The sequence below is a fragment of the Solanum verrucosum genome, unplaced genomic scaffold, assembly GCF_900185275.1.
Source record: "Solanum verrucosum unplaced genomic scaffold, falcon-dt-bn FXZP01000351.1, whole genome shotgun sequence".
NCBI classification, from domain to species: Eukaryota; Viridiplantae; Streptophyta; class Magnoliopsida; order Solanales; family Solanaceae; genus Solanum; species Solanum verrucosum.
Window position 1 is genome coordinate 467,934 of NW_026019958.1, and position 9,322 is coordinate 477,255.

Genomic DNA, 9,322 nt, shown 5'->3' on the forward strand with positions numbered 1-9,322 from the left:
TAGATGGACACAAATCGATTTTGCAAGAAAATCAATTTTGTCATCAATAGGATCAACTAGTGTTGGTACTTATGCTTAACAAATATATTATTCCTAAATTTAAAGCTAAGTGTCAACACTAGATGGACACAAATTGATCTTGCAAGAAAATCAATTTTGTCATCAATAGGATCAACTAGTGTTGGTACTTATGCTTAACAACCACATTATTCCTAAATTAAAGCCAAGTGTCAACACTAGATGGACACAAATCGATCTTGCAAGAAAATCAATTTTGTCATCAATAGGATCAACTAGTGTTGGTACTTATGCTTAACAAACACATTATTCCTAAATTAAAGCCAAGTGTCAACACTAGATGGACACAAATCGATCTTGCAAGAAAATCAATTTTGTCATCAATAGGATCAACTAGTGTTGGTACTTATGCTTAACAAACACTCGATGGACACAAACAAATTATCACAAAATTTAAACTAAGTATCAATACAAGATGGACACAAACACATTATAAAAAGAAATTGTACTTGTATCAACTTTTTTTTTATGTTGAGCTTCCTCATATATTGAGAGAGAGTTCGAGTTTATAGCATTATTACAAACCGAATGAACGAATAATAAACAACGACATACAATATTAAAATAAACATCTTTAACTAAAGTGAGCCTGGACACTCAATCCAAGTGACTTTTCTCATTTTCCGGGAGAGAAAAAAGGATCTTGCTAACATCAAGAAATGATTGTTTCATCATGTTATCATCCAACAGCAAAAAGAGAGTTCTTTTACCGGAACAGTTAAAAGAGTATAAGAAACAGGTTTTAAATGTTGTCGAGGGTTTATCCGAAACAAGTTCTCTACCTTGTAGGGGTAAGGTCTGTGTATACACTACCTTTCCCAGACCGCACTCTTAGAATTACAACGGGTATATTGTTGTTGTTGTTGTTAAAGATTATAAGAAGCAGACTTTACAACTTAGCATTTATTTGCGAGGAAACATAATGTCTTACTAAATTCATTTTCCTGGAAGTTTGTTGATGAGGTTTTACATAATAAATGAACTATAAGCATATTTTATTTTATTTTGGATTATTCAAAGGGAACAATTGGTGTTCTCTTGGTTTTAGAGACCTCAACAAAATAATGCCAAAGAACAGACACACAGTACATAAAACTAGAAAAGTGAGGCAAACTAATTTAAAGTTACCATGGAACTTGAGATGCAACTTTTGGGTTGCTAAAAATTTGAGCAACTTTATGGTGTTTGTTTGTAGGAATTGGCTCTCCAGTTGGTGTGTAGGCATCACAGATAACCTGTTTCAATTTAGACAAACAATATAGCGAAACTTATAACCAATGAGATTAAAGATTCAGTAAAACATCATGAATCAATATTGTTACTAAACAACTCACCAAGATGTTGTTACCACCACAGAAAGGGTCTTTGAATATTGCCTGAGGACTGAGGTTAAATGATCAAGGTTAGCTTTAGAACGGGGAAAAATGAAAGGAAGAATTTTTTTAAAAATAAAATAAGGAATAAAAGAAAGAAAGGAAAATTCTTCGAAAAAGAAAAGAAAAAAAATCAGTTGCTGATCTTACTATAAAATGACTTCACTGTCTTCTCCTGGTTCTTGTCCAGTACTTGATCCATCGTAGTTCCACTTTGGGAGCTCAGAAGCATCCTTGACTGGTTTTGAAATAGTCTGAAAATTCAAAAGGAAGCAATCAAGAAAAAATACATGAGATAATCCAAATTCAGTTTCCTAAACTTTTGTTGGTTAATTAGAGAAGCAGCATTATGTAACCTTGATTTACTGCACATGTCAATTCCCGAAATTTGCAGCTACGGCTGGCCAGAGAAGAGAGGAGGCAGAGGTAGGCAGATGTTGTCCGTTTGGAGCTGCATCATTTTCCCAGCGTTGCTTGCTGCTGAACGGAGTTGCTGTTTCGCTGGAATGAGAGAAGAGATGAGGCACCGGAGCTGTTGTCCTCGCGGTACACTGCTGCTGGTGGTTGATTCTTCGCCGGAGAAAGGAGGGGAAACAAGAAAGAGGCTCATTGGTCAGCGCTGGTCCTCGCGTTGCTGTTGTTTCTTCCTTGCGCCGGCCAGATCGACTGGCTTGTCGTTCGCCGCTCGCCGGCGTTCGCTAGTGGCTGTCGGAGTTCGCATCGCTGGGTGCTGCTGTTGCTCGCCTTTGTCCTCATCGTTGTTGGCTGCTGGCCGGAGCTATTGGAGACGAGAGAGGCCTCGCTGCGGCTGCTCTTTTTTGAGAGGAGGAAAAGAATGAACAATTTTTAAGGGTTTGGGTCTTTTAGATTGAAATAGGAAAGTGGGGAAGATTCAATCTGGCCATTGATTAGATGAAGATATGGACTAGGATTTGATCTCGAATTTTGATAGATGGTTGAGATTAAATGGAAATTAGAGTCTTGAAAAAAAATTGAGACAAGAATAGGCTAAATTTGAAATCAACAAGTGGCTATAATTGAAATAAGAATTTGAATTGAAGTGGCTAGAATTGAAACAAATTGAATAAGAAAGGACTAGAATTGAAATACAATCGAATATATTAGGCTACGAGTTAAATGATTTAAGAGAAGATTAAGGAGATGTTATTCAATTAATAAAATATTACACATATTAAAAAATTTTCATATAATTAAACACACCTAAATTTTAAAAACATTTAAATAAATAAGTAAAGTAATTATTTCGAGTTTTAACTATCGATAAATATAATAATTTAATAATAATTTTTATAAATTATTGCATACTAAAATATATAATTTTTAGTCAAAATCGATTACAATTTTAAACCCGAAATATGTTTTGAAAATACGTTTTAATCGAATAGCACTTCCGAAAGGGTTGTTAGATTGATCAAATTGGGTGTCAACAAATATCACAAAATCATCACTCACCGAATGAGGTCGATATATATATATATAAATTTAATTTTATCGATCAATTTAATTTTATAAATTTAAATTATATACCTCCTAATTATATAAATTTAATTTTATCGATCAACAAAAGTTTATCAATATCAAATTTATAGATAAATCTCCTTGAAATGATCATTGATAATGAATTTCATATCTGAACCACTAATATATAAGACTTGATTTGTTAACCTACTCGAGGAGTATATAATCAACGTATTTCATACTCCGATGAGTTATCTTTTACTCGGAAGTTGGTATTATAAATTTTTTGTTTTTTATTTTACACAAAATCGTCCTCCGGAAGAAGATTTAAATAAAATTAAATCAAAATAATTAAAGCGACATCCGGAGGTTGGTATTTTTAGTTCATCTAATTACTTTTAATTAAAGCGACATCCGGAGGTCGATTTGTTTAAATTTTCATTTTACACCTATAATCAATTGTTTAAAAAATTGTATACTTTTATAAATAGAAAGTTAGATCAATAATCCATATTTAGAGTATGAAATTACGTTGATATGAAAACCGACAACAAGTAGTCGGTTTTTATGCAAAATAAAGGGTAAACCAAATTCCGACCTCAGGAGGTCGGAATTTTTCCCAAAAAAATGAACTACAATAGAAATCGACCTCTTAATGTCGGTATTATTTTCTCAATTAAATATAAAAAAATACTGACCTCATGAAGTCGGTATTTTATATATATATATAAATTTAATTTAACTACACATCAACAGAAGTTTAATTTAATAAATTTAATTTTATTGATCAAGTTAATTTTATATTTTAAAATTATATACCTCCTAATTTTATAAATTTAATTTTATTGATCAACAAATTAAAGTTTATCAATATCAAATTTAATATATAAATCTCCTTGAATTGATCATCGGTATTTATTTAATTGATAATGTATTTCATATCTGAACCACTAATATATAAGACTTGATTTGTTAAACTACTCAAGGAGTATATAATTAATCAACGCATTTCATACTCCGATGAATTATCATTTACATGTCATCATAATTATATAAATATAAAATTTATAATTAATTGTTATCATGACATTACTACGAATATTATCTCGCATTTCATACTCGAATGAATTATATGTTAGCTCTTCACCTCTACATCATGACATGAGATATTAAGTTCATCATTTGACGACGGACTGATAGAATTTGTACATTACTCTAGAAATATAAGTATAATTATCTCCTAATTCATATCAACGTAGTTTCATACTCTAAATATGGATTATAGATATTTTTTTATTTATTCCACGAATTATAACTTTTTATTTATAAAAGTATACAAAATTGTTACACTTTCTGAATAATTAATTGTAGGTGTAAAATGAAATTTTAGTATTATGCACAATAGCAAAATTATGATTATTAATAGGAGTATTTTAAACAAACCGACCTCCGGATGTCGCTTTTATTAAAAGTAATTTGATTTAATAAAAAATACCGACCTCATGAGGTCGGTATCACATTAAATTTATTAATTTATTACATACTATTTAATTTTACTGACTTCCGGAAGTCGGTATTATAATTTTTTTGTTTTTTATTTTACACAAAATCGTCCTCCGAAAGACGATTTAAATAAAAGTAAATCAAAATAATTAAAGCGACATCCGGAGGTCGATAATTTTATTTCATCTAATTACTTTTAATTAAAGCGACATCCAGAGGTCGGTTTGTTTAAATTTTCATTTTACACCTATAATTAATTGTTTAAAAAATTGTATACTTTTATAAATAGAAAGTTAGATCAATAATCCATATTTAGAGTATGAAATTACGTTGATATGAAAACCGACAACAAATAGTTGGTTTTTATGAAATTACGTTGATACGGAAGTCGGTATTATAATTTTTTTTGTTTTTTATTTTACACCAAAATCTAAAATATTTCTCAATTTTGTTTTTATATTTAATTGAGAAAAAATAAAATATTGTTATTTATTTATTTGTTTAATACCGACATCAAGAGGTCGGTTTTTATTGTAATACATTTTTTCCGGGAAAAATTCCGACCTCCAGAGGTCAAAATTTTGTTATTTTGCATAAAAACCGACTTCTTGTAAATACCGACCTTTGGAGGTCGGAAATTACCGACCTACATTTGAGGTCGGAAATTTTAGGTCGGTATTCACTATTTTTTTAGTAGTGTTGACTAATGCTGAGGAGGTTATGCTTGAGTCCCTCAACCAGATATATTTTGACTAGGTCACATGACGAACTAAGTGTAATGGTTCCAACTCCGGTTACTTCCCCTTCAGCATTGTCTCCAAATCTGACATATCCTCAATCTATTCCTTTTATAGTTTTGAAGTTTTCTTTCTTTTCGCACATATGTCTGGAGCATCCACTGTCAAGTACCCACATTCCATTTTTGTAGGTTTTCTTAGATTGCTCCTGCAAAACAGTAAGATTAGTTTCTTTTAGGTACCCAAGTATTTTTGGGTCCTTGATGATTAGTAAATTTCGATCTCCAAATCCATTTTTCAGAAGAATATTTTCTACAGTTGAAAGATTTGTGACCAAGATCACCGCAATTGAAACAAGTAATTTTCGTAGAATTTTCAGGAGAATAGAAATTAGAAATAGATCTATTTGATCTGTTAGAACTATGATTAGAAGAGTTTCTTCTATGAAGCATAGTTCTGTTAGATCGGACAAAACTATGACTTGGAGATTTTCTGATGATGTTCAACTGCATTTTGACTTCCTCTAGTTCTTCTATTAGTAAGTCGACTTCAATCTGACTTGCTTCGAGAAGAATCTGTCAATCTTTCTTTTCTTGAGCAATTTTAATGTATTCGTCATAGTTCATCATCAACCACGCCCAAGTAATTTTGTAAGTCATTACAGTTAAGACAGTTAAAAGATCTTACCTCACTTGTTTCACCTAGTGCCATGAAACATAGATTTGCCATTTCATCATCGTCATCGTCGGTTGCTTCACCTTGATCCCATGCTTCAAGACTCTTAGGATCTTCGTTTCTTCGATTGTTTCTTTTTCTCCGTTCTGGGCAGTTTTGTTTGATGTGTCCTGGTTTTCCGCAGTAATAGTATCGATCATCATTCCTTTTGAAGTCATTGTTATTGAAGTCCTGTTGAGTTTTCTGTCTTCTATGTGTAAGCATTTGTCGTACTCCTCGATTAATAAAAGACATTCATTCATCTTGATCTTCATCAAGTTCTTCTACAATTTTAGATGTTTCAGCTGTAAATGCCAGAGTCTTCTTTTTATCATCCTTGTTGTACTTGTTAATATGATTTTGTTCATAGGCCATTAGGTTGCCTTGAAGTTCATCGTATGTCATTTTCTGCAGATCTCCATCTTCAAGAATGGCAACTTTAGTTTCCCAAGCCTTGGGAAGACTTCTAACGAGTTTCCTGACTTGTAATGCATTTGAACACCATTACAAGAGATTTGAGTTCGCTGACAATTTTACTGAATCTCGAGAACATAGATTCAATGTTCTCATCTTCGGCCATTTTGAACAACTCATATTCATTTACAAGTGAACTGATCTGAACTTCATTTACTTTGGTGGTTCCTTCATACGTCACTTCTAGTTTGTCCCACATTTCTTTCGCAGTTTCACATGTTGATATTTTGTCATATTCGGCTCCACTCATTGCACAATATAACAAACTTATAGCTCTAACATTAGTTTGAATTACCTCTTGTTGTTCCTTAGTGATGTCAAATGATTCAGGATCAAATGACTTTTCAGTGCCATTTTTTTTTTTAGTCAATCCAGGAATAGGCTTTGGGCCCTTCTTGATTACTATCCATGTTTGATGATCATTTGAAGAGACAAAGATTCTGGATCTGTCTTTCCAGTGAGAGTAATATTGTCTATTGAAGTATGGTGGTCGGTGTGAAGAATGTCCATCTTGAAGTAAAGCTCCAGGGATATGATAGTGTGTCATTTGAATCTTTGCTCACGTGTGGTTAAACACTGAAATAGTGAGACCTGCTCTGATACCAATTAAAAGTTAAGAGGGGGTGAATTAAAATTCCTTTAGTCGACTCACCTGCACGTTAGTAGAATTGATAAACAGTGATAATAGTTTGAAGTAAGTAAATAACACAGAGAGTTTTTATACTGGTTCAGATCACTGATGTGGTGCCTAGTTCAGTCCCGTTGGGTTACAAGGGTTTCCTTAAGAACTTTGAAGTGAGCTTGGTAGTACAACGTTTCAGCGACTTGATCATATCTGATATACAAATCAGATTTCTACCTTGACACTACCTGTACTTGTAAACCTACTATCAGATTCTTTCTTTTTCTTTTCTTTTCAATTGTATCACTCACATGTTTTCAGAACTTTATGAAAGATAAAAGAAAGTTGTTCGATAAGCTCAGGTGAAGTTGTGTAATTCACACTAAAGTCTGGGGATAGTTTATATAAGCATAGACCCGTGCTCTTGTAAGGAAAACCAAGGGATTTATCTCAATCAAGGATGATTGAGAGATTCCTTGATTGAGGCGATTTGTTGATCCATGTCCATATTAGATATATGCATGGTAAATCACTTTCTCTATCCTTCTTGGCTGCCTTGATTCTTTCCTTGTATGATTAGCAGACTTATAATCTTTGACTTGATTCACGACTCTTCCCTTTCTTGATAACTCGATTCTATTTGAGACTTTGATTTGCAAATCTCTTGATTTCATCTTGTCAATCAAGGTGTGCTTGATTGAGTTGTTTGTTGGATTTAGACCATCTATACAGTGATTCTGTTTCCTTAGATTGAGGCTTTCCTTTCTATCAATTTCTGTAATGATCAATCAAATATTTCTTTCCATCTTGATGTCGTCTGCACAAATCATTTCCTTTTTGATTTCGTGGCCTGCGAGAATTGTGAGCAATGTGTTAAATGTTTATTTTCAAAATCAAGTAACTGTAAGGAGTTAACACTTGGTTAGCGCAATAAAATAGACGTCAATAACCTATTGAATTATCCAAGTGAAAATGATACATATTCAGTGATCCAGAACTTAGAAGAAATTGTGGATACTATAAAAAACAATGTTGACGATGAAATTGTAGATGATACAATACCTTTAGAACCAGTTATGCGTAAGGAAACACTTACCGTATCTAGAACTCTTCACAATATTATGGTGTGGTTCGAAAAGACAACACCAGAACTTTTGGATGCAATTAGAAAAGTTAAAGATGAACTTCAACTAGATTTAAAGTTTAACAAAAAGATAAAACACAATAGAATCACATTTCACTAAATCGTCTTAGATATATTTGTACTTTTAAAAAATTATCAATTTATAATATGGGAAAAATGACAAATATTCCCCCGAACTATCGCAAATGGTATGTAGATACCCTCCATCATACTTTTGGGACATTGGTGTCCCTGCCGTCTAAAAACTAGAGCATATACACCCTTTATATATACTAACAGACATACACGTGTCATAATCTTATCCACAGATCCGTCATTTATTAAATATTGGATCGATGGATAAGATTGTGCCACGGGTCCCTATTTAGTCTTCCGTTAGAGTGAAGGGCATATATACTCTAGTTTTTGGACGCCAGGGGCACCGATAAGTATGACGGAGGGTGTCTACATACCATTTACGATAATTTGGGGTATATTTGTATTTTTCCCCTTATAATATTAATGAGACCATATATTTATATAGGGGTCTTCTGAAAATTAAATATATTATCGTATTATCTTATCGAAATAAGTGATTTTTTCCATTGGCCCAAGTTGAACCAGAAAAAATTATTATCTTAGAGATATTATTAATTTACCGAATATTAATTTAGTGAGGTTTTGCTGTACTTTACGTTACTTTATTAAAAAAAAAGTACCAAAAGAAAGTGGTATGCGAGTTAACTTTACAAAGTATTTATCATTCATTATAGTAGTAATTTTTTTTAAAAGGAAAAATCTTTTTAGCCAGAATGATATTTTATCTATGTTATTTTACCTTTTAAAATATTTTTACCCTTTTTACTTTAATACTTTTTAACTAAAAAATGGAAAAAAACATCATTTTATTTTAAAATAAAAAAATATTATAGTTTTTTTAATTTCCTGGCCAAATTCTAGCCAAATTTTCTGGCCATTTAGCACTTTCCTTTTTAAAAAATAATGTATCTTATTTATTAATAGCTCAATGATTGATTGAAAGGAGATCCTAACACCTTAAAATTAGTTTACTGAATAGAAATATTTTGCTTCTTCAAATTCTCACTTAGGACCATTAGAGATGACTTTTACATATCTCTATTTAAGGCCTTCATACGTAACCCCTAGTTTATTAGTCTTGCCAAACTAAGTTTTGAGACCACCACAAGTAAAACAAAAT

The 9,322-nt window shown here is 32.0% G+C and overlaps 1 long non-coding RNA gene across 1 annotated transcript; it reads right to left on the reverse strand.

Moving 5' to 3' along the window:
• Positions 1-1,220: 1,220 nt before the first annotated feature.
• Positions 1,221-1,753, reverse strand: LOC125814799 (uncharacterized). The gene is made up of 3 exons (XR_007442133.1): positions 1,602-1,753; positions 1,413-1,461; positions 1,221-1,313 (listed from the first exon to the last, which is right to left on the reverse strand). It is a non-coding gene; the product is annotated as an uncharacterized LOC125814799 (long non-coding RNA).
• Between the last annotated feature and the right edge of the window lie 7,569 nt (positions 1,754-9,322).